At 42.2% G+C, this 16,378-nt stretch overlaps 1 protein-coding gene across 4 annotated transcripts in view; it reads left to right on the forward strand.

The window, feature by feature from the left end:
• Nucleotides 1-200: 200 nt before the first annotated feature.
• Nucleotides 201-16,378, forward strand: part of CCSER1 (coiled-coil serine rich protein 1) — a 1,413,620-nt gene continuing 1,397,442 nt past the window's right edge. For 2 of the 4 annotated variants that reach the window (XM_063917302.1, XM_063917330.1), the window contains exon 1: nt 201-594. The gene's annotated coding sequence lies outside the window, so the exon portion shown is untranslated. Of the gene's footprint in view, nt 595-640; nt 721-16,378 lie in introns of those variants that run through there. The other 2 variants (XM_063917310.1, XM_063917321.1) reach the window with 2 other exon arrangements.

Consider the following 16,378-nt stretch of genomic DNA (forward strand, 5'->3'; position numbering starts at 1 on the left):
AGAAAGCACTTTGAGCCTATTAATAGTGCATGAGATACATGTATCCTGATTACTAACTACCTTGTATGACAGACATACTGTACGTATATTTCCTCATTCTCTCCACATTCCTGACACACACTGTGACCGCTCAATAAAGCTGTGAGACTAGAAGGCTGGACAGGAGTGTAACGTAATGCTAAGGGAGGAGAGGAGGGGAGGCAGCGGCAGCAAGAGGTTGATCCTGAGCTGCTGCTCGGCTTATGAGGTGGCAGCAGCAGCATTAGTACTGCTTCCACATACTGTATACACTATACACACTACATACTTGTGACTGAGCCCTGCCTCCAGCTCCTCCCCGCTCTCCTCTTCCCCTTCACATGAATCAGCTGCCGGAGAGGCCACCAATCCGTCCACTTCACAACTACTCTGCCTTACCAGGCTGCCAGCACTTGGCATGCAGACCCCTGGCAGGAGGATGTTTACTATGATCAACTAGACTGGCCAAGGAGCTGTGTGGCAATAGGAAGAGGCGCTTTGCAGCACATCAGCAGGATTCAGCGAGAGGGGATCTAAGGAGAAGAGAGCAGTGCAGGATCTGGCACACACAGTAAGGTAGCTTGTCATTGCTAATGCAGATATTTCTCTATCCTGCTCCTCTCTGCTGCACTCATCATATGACTTGTTGGAACAGATGGGAGTTTGTGCTATGCAGGCAAATGACCCTCAGTGCCCTTCCAGGTGTGTTTCATACTCCAGGCCTGGTGGATATTCTGGAATTTGGTGGCAAGTGTCTGCTGCTCGGGGTGACGTGGGGTCACTGGCACTGGGCAGGGTGATCCTCAGGCAGGTGTGCAGGTGATGATGCTGTGCCATGGGCTGCAGTGCCAGCCAGTAACCCGATCCCCCTGTGCTGTCACACACACATGCATGTGCTTGCGGATCACAGCTGTGTGTTGCTGTCTGTACTGCAGCATGTGAGCTGAAGATGTGATGCAGGGATCCCGTAGAAAAACCGCAGTCCCTTTAAAGAGGAATTGACCATGAAAGGGGTTTTTGTTCCAGTTAATACTGCTGGTTTCCCCATCTGATGGGCTGCAGCACGCTTTGTTAATCAATGAATTATACCAATCAAATTGCTTTGTTCTGCTTGTTTAAGGGGCAGAAGCAGAAACGTAACTCACATCCTGTAGCTGTCAGTCCCTAAGATCTCTTGTACCTGAACTTACTATGTGTCATGCACCCTTCCCAAAATCTACACTTTGGTGTGGTGCAGAGGTGGACAGCACAAAAGCAGATTACTAATAATGGGTTATTATTAAAGAGCTTCTATATAAGTACTAGTAGTAGTTTTATACAGCACGTGCATAGCAATAGCCATTTATCATTGATCACTCCTACAGTTATTCATTCATTCTTATACTGACTCCAAATCCATTGTACATGAGTTTATTGCAAAAGAATCCCTCTTGCTTAACATCCATTGTTTTAGGTGTTGGTCATAGAGTGTTGCATCAGGGATACAGACATTGTGTACCCATACACTTTTATATATTTAGACACAAGCTTAGCTGTTTTCAAAGGCATTGTAGTATACTGTATACTATCAAATGTAACTTTTCATTCAGATGCTTTTGGAAGTCTTGAAAACATTATTGTTCTTTTTTAGAATAAAATGTTTGTTCTGTACCCCAGTCATTCATTCAAAGTAGAGCTCTTCAGCAAAGTGGATGAGAAGTGATCCTCTACTGTTGTCACTTGTAAGCGATCCGTGTTAAATTAGTTCATGTAAGGCTATTGGCAGCTTTTTAAAAAAAAAAATGTCCCTGAATAATTTAATAATGTATCAACAATTTGATAATAAGTACTTTTAGTAGACACAATTTTGTTATTGTTTTATAAAAGCTGCTTATTATGTATTGTATTTGTTTTTCCTCTTTGTTTATGTAAGCAGAGCGTATTACATGTCATAGGCAGTGCTGGCTTAGTCAGAGGCTTGGAGATGCCTGACTCACTTGTGCACAGGTAGAAGGGGACTACGAAAGCCTGATTTCTAAAATAAAATGAAGTGATATAGATCACCCACCTATGTTTATTAAAAGACATGTATGTTTGTGTTTGGTATGTATCTTATGTGAGTGATTTTACTTATTACAGATATATAGTTAAAATCATTTTTTGATATATGTGGTTTTATGATGTAATTATATAATACTGTTAGTGACCCCCAATTACTTCTTCTTGCCAAAAGGATTTCTGAAATGGTTCAGCATCAGGGGGTGGGACAACAAATCTGTGACATTAGGCATGTCTGCATAAACACAAACAGAATGCCACAAAGCACATGTATAAAGTAAAGTTCAATATACTTAAGTACTCTTAGTAATTTGCCACATTACAAGCAACTCATATTACTGGGAGTAATCATGATTAGGCCACAATCATGACACCTCCCCCTTTTAAACAGGTGAGTGTCAGAAACTGTCAGTGGCAGTACAAGTTGAACTGACAAGGTAATCTGATTTGATAACTCCTTAACATGCGTGGCCACTGCCCTTCTTCTGCTTGACAGGGAATTAGGCTTTCTGCTATGCCTCCAGAATAATGCTTGCTCTCCCTGATCAGCCAAGTATGCATTTGGTGTCTGTTGTCCGTTACACTCTGACCCATGCTAATAGCACTGTATTGTACATTGCCCAAACCATTGCCCCCCTGCCCCCCCCCCCCTCCTCCCCTCCTCCATACTGATTTTATTATATCATAATAATCTACCCTTGGATGCAGCAACTTTCTGTCCAGGTAGACAATTGAATTCTTCTGGTTTTCTGCATACAGGGATCCTGAAGCAACTGAGCTATGAATAGGATTATGTGATCTGTACAAATCCCTTTGGGAAGTTTTAACCTTTAAAGTCTTCCTCTTATGCCTGCACCTTTGTATGTCCTAATTCAGAAAGGATTCTTAGTCAAACTGAGGGTGATACTAGGGCTGCTGTATGTTAAGTGACCCTGTGCTCTCTGTTAGCAGCTCAAGGGTCTTCTCTGTGATTATCAGGGTCCCTATAGAGTCATGTCCTTTATCCGTATGCCAATTACTGTACTAGCTTTCTCTGTGAGACTCAGTGGAAGACTTATCTGCAGGACATCTCAGTTTCTTTACTACTCTCTGTTTCATGTGCAGGCTGCCTCTCTTCTCACCTCTTGCTCGGTATATAATGACAATTGGAGGGGGGTTGGGAGCTGTCTGTTTTATTGATCTGTGTGGTGATGTGAGCACAAACCTGTCTCAAGGTTTTCAGCAGGAAAATACCCCTGAAAGTGAACCATGGCTCCTTAGCCTGCTCAGAAGGGTGACACATCTAGAAATGTACAACACTCCCATTATAGTTGTAGTGTGTTGCCTTGTACTCCATCATTAAAACTCTGTATGTTATGTTTGCCACTTTCTGCTATGTTTTCTGAGATCTCCCTTTGCAACACCTCTATTCTGCACTGAAGTGTGAGACTCTGCTGGTTTGGGAACAGGCTAATCCACACCCTCCCACTATCCTGCTTCCCAGTCAGTGTGTTCCCTGAAATCATGATGCAATTCCCTTTTCACATGTTCATTGGTATGCACAAGGTTAAGACTTGCATCTATCCCTAACCGAGTTTCTTCTCAGAAACTAGCTGAGAAAGCATCTTGCTCTCCGCTAGACTCATATCTGTGTGAATCCACCTGTTCTTGCATGGAAGAATACACACTCAACCAGAATTAAATAGTTAGAATCCCGGAAAAACACCAACCCCCGGTGCTTACTCCACTGTCAAAGATCCTCTGGCAAGAGAGCTTCTATAAACTGATCTTTGCTTTTGCCAATTTTTGGAATTCCTCTATCCTCATATGGTTTAGTAGGTACATCCTTTGTTACTTACATGCAAAAGCTGCTTTATTTTCACACCTTTTACGAAATAAATAGGTAGAGAAAGAAAATGTGAACTGGAGGGGAAAAATAGTTGTATGTTTTTTAATATTTTAAGCATTGAGTTCAGACCTTGGTACGCAGTCTATATTTCCTTCCCAAGAAATCACACAGACTTTCTTTACTTAAGTTGATAAATAAAAATTTCTAATAGGCCCTACACACTGGTCGATATTCCTCAAAGATATGAACGATCTCGTTCATTATTGAACGAGATAACGTTCATATCTTTGAGTGTGGAGTCACCAGCGATGAAAGATGTGCGGCCCCGCGCTCATTCATCGCTGGTGCTCCGTCGGCTGTGCATGCAGGCCAATATGGACGATCTCGTCCATATTTGCCTGCACTTGTATGGATCCGGGTGACGGGGGGAGTGAAAAGACTTCACTACCCCCGTCACTGCCCCCCCCACCCCACCGGGTCGCCCGTCGGCCGTATCTGCCGTCGGGCAGCTCAGCGGCGGATCTATTAATGTGTAGGGCCCTTAACAGGCTGTTTCCAAGCTGTCATGACAGGCCTCTCCTGAGCATGTGTGACAGGGTTACTCAGACAACCCCTCTGGGCAGTTTAAAATGATTAAAATCCCTCCAAATTACGATTAATACTAAGGACATAATGCAGTGGTTCCCAAACTGTGTGCCGTGGCACCCTGGGGTGCCTCGGGACACTTGCAGGGGTGCCTCGGGTTGGTGGTCCAGAACCAATTCAAATTCTGCATGGTCAATGTAAAAAGCAAAACCAGTGTTAATGGCTGACAATCATAAAATATATTGACAATCAGAAGCAAATCTTGTCCCTCACCACATAAGTTACCCGTAAGGATGACCTATAAAGACAATTTACTTAATTTAATATTTCTTTCTAAATTTTTCAATATGAAACTATTGGCTTAGGGGTGCCGTGAAAAAAAATCTGATACTCTAGGGCGCCATGATTCAAAAAAGTTTGGGAACCACTGACATAATGTAATAGCCTCTGAGTTGCCGGAGTCCAGGACTTTCTGCGAGTCTGCTCGTTTTTTAAAGCAACAATCATTTACAAGGCAAAACCAACTTGGTAAATGATTGCTGCTTTAAAAAAAACGGGCAGACTTGCAGAAAGCTCCGCACCTCCGGCTATTGTATTTAACCCTTACTATTAAATACATGTAATCATTAACTGAAGCAAACAGTTATTTGCCTTGAATGTTTAAAATAACATGTATCATCTTTAAGAACACAAAGATGTAACACTATTAAATGTATATTAATATAAAAATAACAATCACAATACTTATTGATAAACATGGGGATAACAAACGTGTTCACTCTAAAAAAAAAAAAAAGTGTTCACTCTAGGATTTTTTTAGGGCAGGGTGCACATTTTTGATTCGGGAGGGCACATTTTTGATTCGGGAGGGCACGTTTTTGATTCGGGAGGGCACTTTTTGATTTGGGAGGGCACTTTTTGATTTAGTAGAGCAAAATGATGCACATACTGTTATATGTATGCAGGTGTCTTAAACTGGCAGCACATAGTATCTTATAAACCATCCTGGGACACCTTCGCTTCAATCTGACAGCACATTTTAAGTTTAAATGTGCTGTCAGATGGAAGCGAAGGTGTCCCAGAATGGTTTACATAGCATTCATGTGCTGCCAGTTTATTTCTGAAGTATCTCAATAGGGTTTATATAGTTTATTAAACTATATAAACCCTATTGAGACACTACAGAATTAAACTGGCAGCACATGTTGCTATATAAACCCTATTGAGACACTTCAGAAAAAAACTGGTAGAACACGTTGCTACATAAACCCTATTGAGACACTTCAAGAATTAAACTGGCAGCATGTGTTGCTATATAAACCCTATTGAGACACTTCAGAAAAAAACTGGCAGCACGTGTTGCTATATAAACCATATTGAGACACTTCAGAATTAAACTGGCAGCACATCGTATCTTAAGTTTAAATGTGCTGTCAGACTGAAGCGAAGGTGTCCCAGGATGGTTTATATAGCATTCATGTGCTGCCAGTTTATTTCTGAAGTGTCTCAATAGGGTTTATATAGTTTAATAAACTATATAAACCCTATTGAGACACTTCAGAATATATCAGGGCTGTTTAGAAACTGGGGGCTCTCAAAGGTAAACAAGCAGGGGATATCCTCTTGCATCTAAAGCCTAATAGGTTACATCAGTTATTAGATTGTATAAGGCATGTAGGATTTCCCAATGCTATCATAATGTTTTCTGCAGCTACAAATACATTGCCCAAAACTGTTGGCCATTAGAAAAAAAAAACAGTCACCATTGTCTCCAGTGGAAGAAACCAGCAGTTTGTTAGGACTGGGCTTAGATCTCTTACACATTCATTTGTAATTCATAGGTAATGTGTCACAATAAGATAAGAGTTGAGTGCTGCCAGATTAAAACTAAAGGGGCACCAGGCGATCTATACAGGATAAATAGCTTAGTCTGGCAGCACTATTCTTAGATGATGTTTATGTGTCAATTCAACTTACTGGAGGCTGATGCTGCGGGAGTAAGCGCGCGCGCTGGTTCCCCCTCACGCACTGCGGAGCTGGATGAAAATGACCGCCACAATGATGCTCCCTGGCGTCCTCTTTTATAGGGTCATGTACACAGAGGAGGGCTGGGTTTGCCTCAGCGGGAGAGGCAAACCCAGCCTTCCTCATCTTACCAGATCCCCAGCAGCCTACAGTATTGCCTTCAGCCGAGAGCTGTTAGCACATCAGCGCGACAAGCCTAAGGCAGCGGCGGGGAGGAGTGACAGCGCGGCAGGGAGGAGTGACATCGCGGCAGGGAGGAGTAACAGCGCGGCAGGGAGGAAGGCAGTCCTTTGGTAATCAGCAGGGCAGGCACGAACGGGCAGGGCACATTCTGTCACTCAGAAAAGGGGCAGGGCTCAACGCCCCGCAAAAGAAGGCTAGCGTGAATGCTACAAACTGACATACAGTAATAGAAATGCTAAATCTTTTTCTTTAAAATGAACAGAAATAGAAGCAGAAACTAAAATATTTTCACGTAATCTGCCATCAGAGAATTGTTTCTCAGTATCAGACTGACCCCCACAAACTGAAAATCTCTTACAAACATAGGGGATAGCACTTTTTAAAACCACCTTACAACTTAATCCACTTCTTGTGACTTCACTAGAAAAAGTCTTCTGGTATGCTTATCGGTTTTGCGGCTTTATTACTCTCGTGTTTAACTCAATTCTGTGAAGGAATTCTACTGAGATGCTATTATACTGCCCATAGGGGCTTGTGGTACTGAAAGTATGACCACTGATAACAGCAACAAGCAATGAGGATGGGCACTAAAATAGCAAGCATGAATATGTCATCACTCCATAAAGCTTGGTAATGTAGTAATATGAAGTGTTACTTTGCATTGGACTGGTGAATACAGGGCAGTTATGACCGCTCCTTTACATACCTCCCAAATAGGATGATTTTGGTGGGACAGTAGACATTTAAACGCTCTGTTCCAATTGAGACTGCATTGTCTTCTGGGATGGAAGTTTAGGAGGTATTTTGTATTCAGCTCTGCTCTGCATAAGCAGGACTGGTTACATGCGACAGTAAATGGAAAAAAAGAGGAGCGCCACCTGTCCAGATTCACCAAGCTGACATGTTAAGAGGTATTCAGTAATCAGTATATGGTGAGCATAGTATAGAGCAGTGATGGGGAACCTTTGGCACTCCAGCTGTTGTTGAACTACTCATCCAAGCATGACCTACTAGTTTTAGCATGGCCAAATAGCAAAACTGTAGCAGGGCATGCTGGGATGTGTAGTTCAACAACAGCTGGAGTGCCAAAGGTTCCCCATCACTGGTATAGAGCATAGTAAAGAGGATTTTGTGTTGTGTACAGGGTGTGCATGATGGACAGTAACTTTTGATGCAACAAGGCTAGTATGCTGGGAGTAGGGCTGCTTCTGATGGTCCCAGGGTTGTGTGTAATGGACCAAGATATTTGCGTACCCAACAAGTTTGATAGCACTGCTTTATAGAATAAAGGTAGCATTAGTCCTGGTGCTGGGGACAGTGGAATTGAACTGTTATCATTTCAAATTTGATTGTTTAACTGCACATTTAAGCAAAAGTAGAAAACTCTAGAATTTATAATTTTGTTCGCTAAAACAGCTGTTTCACTGTACACCGTATTTGTACACAAGATACATCACAGACAAGATTAATAAAAGCCTCACTAAAATATCCATTACTCTGATGCGTCACATCTATATGTCACCAACTGAAGACAAAAATACTTACTTTTCAATTATGAAACTGGTATTGGTCAGTCAGATTGGACAGATACATTCCTCATACATCTAGCTTCAATATGCCATACAGCACGAGAAGCCCGTCGGGAGTAAGCTGTCAGGTCTAGCGTTGGGCATCTTTTTTTGCCAAAATGTACCACTAATAGAGTCTCACATGACCTGGTACACGGAGTGGGGCTATTTGGCTCGACTGCTGAATTGATGTAAAGGACACTACTGTACGTAACACTAAAACCAGCATCGTAAATGAGAGCAGCATATTGCTAGAGAAAATAACTGTATTTGTAATACTACCAGCTGTCATGTCTGATGAATTGAGGCTGATCAATAATTGTAAAAACATTTTGTGGTATTTCAGATGTAATTACTGATTGGCTGTGGCAGAGATGCAGATGCTGATCCCTTTCTACTGATATCAGCACATTTTGGGGGATATATACTAAGCCTCGGAGAGTGATAAAGTGGAGAGAGATCAGCCAATCAGCTTCTAACTGCCATGTTACTGGCTATATTTGACTAATGACAAATTAGTAGCTGATTGGTTGGTAGTCCATCTCTCTCCACTGTATCACTCTCCAAGGCTTTAGTACATCTACCCCTTTACGAGGAAAAATAAAGCGATCATCGTCTTGTGGTGACTGTATTGCCAAGATTGTTGTAATATTGGAGGACATGTTCTCGTGGAGCCGCACAAACTTTTCAAGTGTTTGCCTATGCTAATTAAGAGCTCCTAGACCTCGTCACTTGGATGAAAATAGACTATTTGCATTTCCTCATACAGTATTGCAGTTTGCTATTCATAGGGCAACATTATTACCAAGTGTTCATTAGAGAGAGATTCATACATTGTATACCCAGCAGCATTTCATTTATTTTAGTTACCCTGCAGGTATTTATACACTTGACAGTGCTCTGTGATTAAAATGGGATATTATTTCTCTATTTTTAAGGTTATATTTCAATAAATTGAACTGTATATATCACATTCATGGTACTATAAGTTATTTTATCCAAAACTTGTTACTTTTCTTTTTGTGGGATCAACTCAGGATTGAAATTTGGGAAAGTACATAGTCCCCTATTGTTGTCTATAGTTGCATAGTGCAGACACAGATTGATGATATCCAATATTGTAGAGTGTATAGCCAAAACCGATGCCCATCATCCACTACACAGTCCCCATATGATATCAGTTATTCAGTACGCAGCGACTTATGATACCCAATATTGCACAAAGCATCCCCATTCTGTTGTCTGTCATACAATGCACAGGCATTCCATGTCAATCTAATATACCTCCTATACAAGCCATGACCACATGCTATCACACATCTAATAAATGCAATAACAGCATTGCCCAATTGCAATTTACTGAACTGAAAAAGTGTTAGCGAATTCCAAAGTGGCTGGTGCCAATAAAAAATAATTAACTGTGCACCCTTAATAAGATCTCTACTTATGTAGAACATGAACTGGCTTCCTTAAAATATCCCTATCTATTGCATCATATTGATGCGATATATAGCAATTTTGTAGCCATTATGAAATCTTGAGTTCCTTGATAAACAGCCCCTCTGAGGTCCTAAGAAGCAGTGCAAAGACTAACATATCAGGAGTTTGATAAGTCTTCTTCACACAGTGCCTTGCACACCAGCATCCGCCCAGGTCACAGGGCGGACACTGGACACATGTGACGGAGCGACAGAGAGGAGCAAAGTAAGTGAACTGCACAGCTCCTCTCCCGAACAGAGGTAAGCATTAGCTCTTTTGCTATCTCCAGATGGTGAAATTAAATTGAGTAGCAAAACAGAAATAAGATCTTTCTGTTCTGATAAATGTTATCTACATTACTTCTCCATGGTATACTTTTTGATCACTAGGAAGCAGTGAAATGCCCTGTTTTCTGACATGTTTTGTGAAACAGGGCTTTTCACTACTACAATACACCCCTAAAGCTGGATGCACACTAGAAAGACAAAGCGGCCAACTGGTCGTCACATCCACCAATGGGCTAATTAGGTAAGCTATACACACGGGTTTGGATCATAGGGTCGACCACACTTAGGTTGACAGTGTCTAAGTCAACCACTATTGGTCGGCACTATGTCGACACCAGAAATAGGTCGACATAAGCATTATGTCGACATGAACAAGGTCGACGTGATGTTTTTATTTCTTTATTTGGTGTCGTTTTCTTCGTAGAATGAAGGGAACCCCAATTAGTGCACCGTGTCCCCTCGCATGGCTCGCTTCACTCGCCATGCTTCGGGCAAAGTGTCTTGCTCCGCTACTGCTGCACTCAGTACAGGTTACCCCGTTCCCAATTGTAGTCCACGTGGATCGGAAAGTATGAAAATGTTAAAAAATGAAACAAATTGTGAAGAACTTATGTCGACCTTTTTTCAAGTCGACCTAGAAGCCATATCGACCTAATGAATGTCGACCCAAATGTGGTCGACCTAGAGACCAGATACCATGCACACTTAGGCCCAGATTTATCAAGCCTTGGAAAGTGATAAAAAGCACTGTAATAATGTACCAACCAATCAGCTCCTGTAATTTTTTAAACACAGCCTGTAACATGGCAGTTAGGAGCTGATTGGCTGGCACTTTATCACTGTGCAATTTATCACTGTCCAAGGCTTGATAAATGGCTGACCTTACACTGGGACCAGACATCACAACTGGGCGGACATTTAAATTTGCCCGACCAGTTGTGATGTCAGTGTTGTTGGTCCCTGCAGCCAGTGTACAGACATCCGGCAGATTGCCCGTACACATTTGCTGCAGGTCTGACGCAATCTTTTTTAATAATTATTATTATTATTACTATTATTATCATTATTTAATATTCATATGTGTATATATTTCCTTATGACACACAAATAGCTAGGTTTGCGCGGAAATCTACTACATTTCATACCTGTGCAACAGTGGAGCCCTATAGTGCAGCCACCCCCTCATAATTGTTTTACACAGCACTAGCGCAGTTCCTATGTTTTGCTTTTACATTGTGTGATATGTCTGTGAATGATGTTGTTCACAGACATATAGGCTGCACACATCTGCTGATCCGCTACCGATATATCATCGGGGGCTCGAATGAACGATAAATCTTTCTAGTGTGTACCCAGCCTAAGAGTGAAAAAAAAGGTTTGATGTAGGCAAAGTCACAGAAGTTGACCAATTTACTGACTGCCACAAGATCAGCACCCTCATTTCCTTCATTTGACGAGTAGCTGTCAGCATCTTTAAAGCATACATATCATTTGTTGTGTCACAGAGGGGTTGGGCCCAATATAAATGACTTCATTGCACTCATCTAAAACTGGTTCTACTTTCCAAGTTATTTCAGGTACTGAAATCCACAGATTATGGAGACAAATGCCTCTGTCACTATTAATTGGTGTCTACTAAGATGTTAGCATACGTCACTGCATTTTATGTAACAGGTGATAGAATTTTGGATTGCTAGTGCTACAGGCATTTATTCATAGAGAGTTGTGTTTTAGTATTACGCAGAAAGCAGGTACAGTAGTTGCTTTAAGATGTACAGGGAGGGAGAGCTGAATGTAAGGTAGAATTTCCTCTACAGAAAGTAATACAGACAGGAATTCTAATGAAGCTGCATATGTCAAGCATTTGATACTTGGTTAAACTAATTAAGGAAACTGAATGGCTCTTTAGGATAAATGGGATTTAAAAACTCCACATATGTTTAATAACTGGTATTATCCTTCTTTGTATTGCAAACCTACTCTTTTATGTTTAGATGTTTCAATTGATTACTAATAGTAATACAACTGTACAATAGGAAACGATTATTCGCTATTTAGTTGCCATGGCAGTTGTTAAATTGCTGTAACTGCATCATTTATTATACTTTTCTGTTTTGTTGTCAAGTGCCATACAAATGCTTGTTCCCCATACCCTGCAGGTATACAGGAATTTAAATATGTACTCATTATTCTTTTCATCACAGCCTAAATATGGCTAATCTCTGAATGAGCACTACCTGAACTAACAGTGATAACACGGCTGTTTACTTATCTACAGTTCCTTACATTATTTGGATCATTGTTGCCTTTGTAATATATGTTCAAATCAAGTTGAATATGCATATGCAAAATAATAAATAACATTTTATAACACATGACTTCATATCTAATAAATACTCACATGTCATTTTTTCTTTTTTAATTTAATATAAGTAAGTATAGTATTTATTGGGACTTAAAAAAAATGTATCAGCATTTGTGTGAACATTGCTACAGTTATCCAAAGTTGTGCAAGAAAAGCACTGATTCTAGGTTTTCTCCGCTTCATGCGGAACCGGTACGTTTTACCGGCAGATGGGATGCCGACTGTCAGTATACCGACAGCGGCATCCCGTCTGTCACAATCCTGGCAGCGATTCACCTCACAGGCTCGCTGCACTCGCCGCACTTCAGGCACGGTGGCTCACTTCGCTCACCACAGTTTATATTCCCACTCAGTTGGTGGCGTGGACTCACCAACTGAGTGGCAGTACACGGTAGTGGTCTGTCTGTCAGTACTTTACCAGCTGTCGGGATCCCGGCGTCGGCCTCCTGGACGCCGGGATCCCAACAGCTGGTATTTTAACTGCTTCCCCTTCATGCCACTGCAATGAACTATCTGTGCCTATTTTTGCAGTTGACACTACCTTGCAGCTGTAATCTGTGTGAAATGTCAGTTCAATCAGGCCCAAATCAGACGTATAACATCACACAGTAGGATTACTTCGCTTTTGCTCTATAGCAGTGGTTCCCAAATTCTTGAATGATGAAAGAGAGTATCAGCATTTTTTCACAGAATCCCTAGGCCAAATAAAGTAAATTGTGCTTACCTGTCTTTTTCAGGTTCAGTTATGTGGAGATAGATTAGATTGCACTTCTTTTTGTCCGCATATTTTATTAGTGATGAGCGGGTTCGGTTCCTCGAGATCCAAACCCCCCCGAACTTCACCCATTTTACACGGTTCCGAGGCAGCCTCGGATCCTCCCGCCTTGCTCGGCTAACCCGAGCACGCCCGAACGTCATCATCCCGCTGTCGGATTCTTGCGAGATTCGTATTCTATATAAGGAGCCGCGCCTCGCCGCCATTTTCACTCGTGCATTGGAGATGATAGCGAGAGGATGTGCAGCGTTCTCTCAGTTTCTGTGTTCAGTGTGCTGCAAATATCTGCGCTCAGTGTGCTGCAAATATCTGTGCTTAGTGTGCTTGCAAATATCTGTGCTCAGTGTGCTGAAAATATCTACGTTCTCTGCCTGAAAAACGCTCCATATCTGTGCTGCATTGTAGAGTAGTATATAGTAGGAGGACAGTGCAGAATTTTGCTGACCACCAGTATTATATAGCAGTACGGTACAGTAGTCCACTGCTCTACCTACCTCTGTGTCGTCAAGTCTACTATCCATCCATACCTGTGCTGCATTTTAGTTGTGCGCAGTATAGTAGGAGGACAGTGCAGAATTTTGCTGTGACAACCAATATATATATATATATAGCAGTACGGTACAGTAGTCCACTGCTCTACCTACCTCTGTGTCGTCAAGTATACTATCCATCCATACCTGTGCTGTATTTTAGTTGTGCGCAGTATAGTAGGAGGACAGTGCAGAATTTTGCTGACCACCAGTATATATATAGCAGTACGGTGCAGTAGTCCACTGCTCTACCTACCTCTGTGTCGTCAAGTATACTATCCATCCATACCTGTGCTGCATTTTAGTTGTGCACAGTATAGTAGGAGGACAGTGCAGAATTTTGCTGACCACCAGTATATATATAGCAGTACGGTACAGTAGTCCACTGCTCTACCTACCTCTGTGTCGTCAAGTCTACTATCCATCCATACCTGTGCTGCATTTTAGTTGTGCGCAGTATAATAGGAGGACAGTGCAGAATTTTGCTGACCACCAGTATTATATATAGCAGTACGGTACAGTAGTCCACTGCTCTACCTCTGTGTCATCAAGTATACTACAAAAGTTCAGTAAAATGACCCAAAAATGTAAATAAAAGCATCTGATGAGAAGCGTAAACTTGCCAATATGCCATTTACGACACGGAGTGGCAAGGAACGGCTGAGGCCCTGGCCTATGTTCATGGCTAGCGGTTCAGATTCACATGAGGATGGAAGCTCTCATCCTCTCGCTAGAAAACTGCAGTGCCACTCCTAGATGGGCCAGGTGTTTGTGTCGGCCACTTGGGTCGCTTAGCTTAGTCACACAGCTACCTCATTGCACCTCTTTTTTTCTATGCTGTTTGGGGACTATTTTTTAAATCTGCCATCCTGTCTGACACTGCAGTGCCACTCCTAGATGGGCCAGGTGTTTGTGTCGGCCACTTGGGTCGCTTAGCTTAGTCATCCACCGACCTTGGTGCAAATTTTAGGACTAAAAATAATATTGTGAGGTGTGAGGTGTTCAGAATAGACTGGAAATGAGTGGAAATTATGGTTATCGAGGTTAATAATACTATGGGATCAAAATGACCCCCAAATTCTATGATTTAAGCTGTTTTTGAGGGTTTTTTTTGTAAAAAAACACTCGAATCCAAAACACACCCGAATCCGACAAAAAATTTTCAGGGAGGTTTTGCCAAAACGCGCCCGAATCCAAAACACGGCCGCGGAACTGAATCCAAAACCAAAACACAAAACCCGAAAAATTTCCGGTGCACATCACTATATTTTATGATTGGCAGTGACCAGCACTGGTTTTGCCTATCACATTACCCATGAATAATTGAATTGGTCCTGGAGCACCAACTAGTGACACCACTGTTTGTGCCCCGTGGAACCCAGGCCCTCATTCCGAGTTGATCGCTCGTTCTTTTCCTTCGCATCGGTGCGATTTTCCGCTAACTGCGCATGCGCAATGTTCGCACTGCGGCTGCATCAAGTAAATTTGCTAAGAAGTTTGGTATTTTACTCACGGCATTACAAGGTTTTTTCTTCTTTCTGGTGATCGGAGTGTGATTGACAGGAAGTGGGTGTTTCTGGGCGGAAACTGGACGTTTTATGGGTGTGTGTGAAAAAACGCTGCAGTTTATGGAAAAAACGCGGGAGTGGCTGGGGAAACGGGGGAGTGTCTGGGCGAACGCTGGGTGTGTTTGTGACGTCAAACCAGGAACGACAAGCACTGAACTGATCGCACTGGAAGAGTAAGTCTCGAGCTACTCAGAAACTGCAAAGAAAAATCTTTTCGCAATATTGCGAATACTTCGTTCGCAATTCTGCTAAGCTAAGATTCACTCCCAGAGGGCGGCGGCTTAGCGGGTGCACTGCTGCGAAAAGCGGCTAGCGAGCGAACAACTCGGAATGAGGGCCCCAGTTTGGTAATTACTGCTCTGTAGCAGTAGAAGAAAAGTAGAAGAAAAATTGCAATGTACACTATCTTTTAAAGAAGGAAAATTTGCACTGCTGAATAGAAGTGGGTGAATTAAGGGCTGTATTCATGAAGAGTGAAAAGCCCTGTTTCGCTGGGGACTTTTCACCACTCTTATTCAGAGAAGAGGTTTATGTGAAGAAATCTAAAGGTCCCCATACACTACTGCGACTTCTCCGAGGGGAGATGTCGCATACGTCTCCCTTGAACTGCCCGGCAGCTTCCCAGGCGTCAGGATCGCATACTATACATTGAATGCAGTCCTTTTACATACAGTGTATTGTATGTGACATCAGCCACGGCTGTCGGAGGCTGCCGGATCCCAGAAAGCTATAATGCAGCCCTTGCGATCTACAGGCTCCAATCCGATGATCACGGAACCGCATATCGGATTCACATGCGATTTGACACTTTTCATCTGATTTCTCAGAACCAATGAGTCGGAATCGGATTAAAAGGGCCCAAATCGCACTAGTGTATGGGCACCTTAAGATTTCTCCAGTAGTGCCCCTGATTAGAATAAAAATTGCTTCCCTTATTAAGTTCAAGTCTGATTTAATTGTAACTTTTATAGTTGTTTGTCTTGGCATCTTTGGGCCTCGCAACGTCCGTTTATTACCTTTGATGACCATATGACTTTCTGTCAGTGTTGTACCTATGCTTAATCAGTCTTTTGTTTTCCGTCACATTGGGCCTTCTTCACTGTGAAAATATGCCCATATTCCATTGTACC

This window comes from Pseudophryne corroboree, chromosome 1 (genome assembly GCF_028390025.1).
Source record: "Pseudophryne corroboree isolate aPseCor3 chromosome 1, aPseCor3.hap2, whole genome shotgun sequence".
NCBI lineage: Eukaryota > Metazoa > Chordata > Amphibia > Anura > Myobatrachidae > Pseudophryne > Pseudophryne corroboree.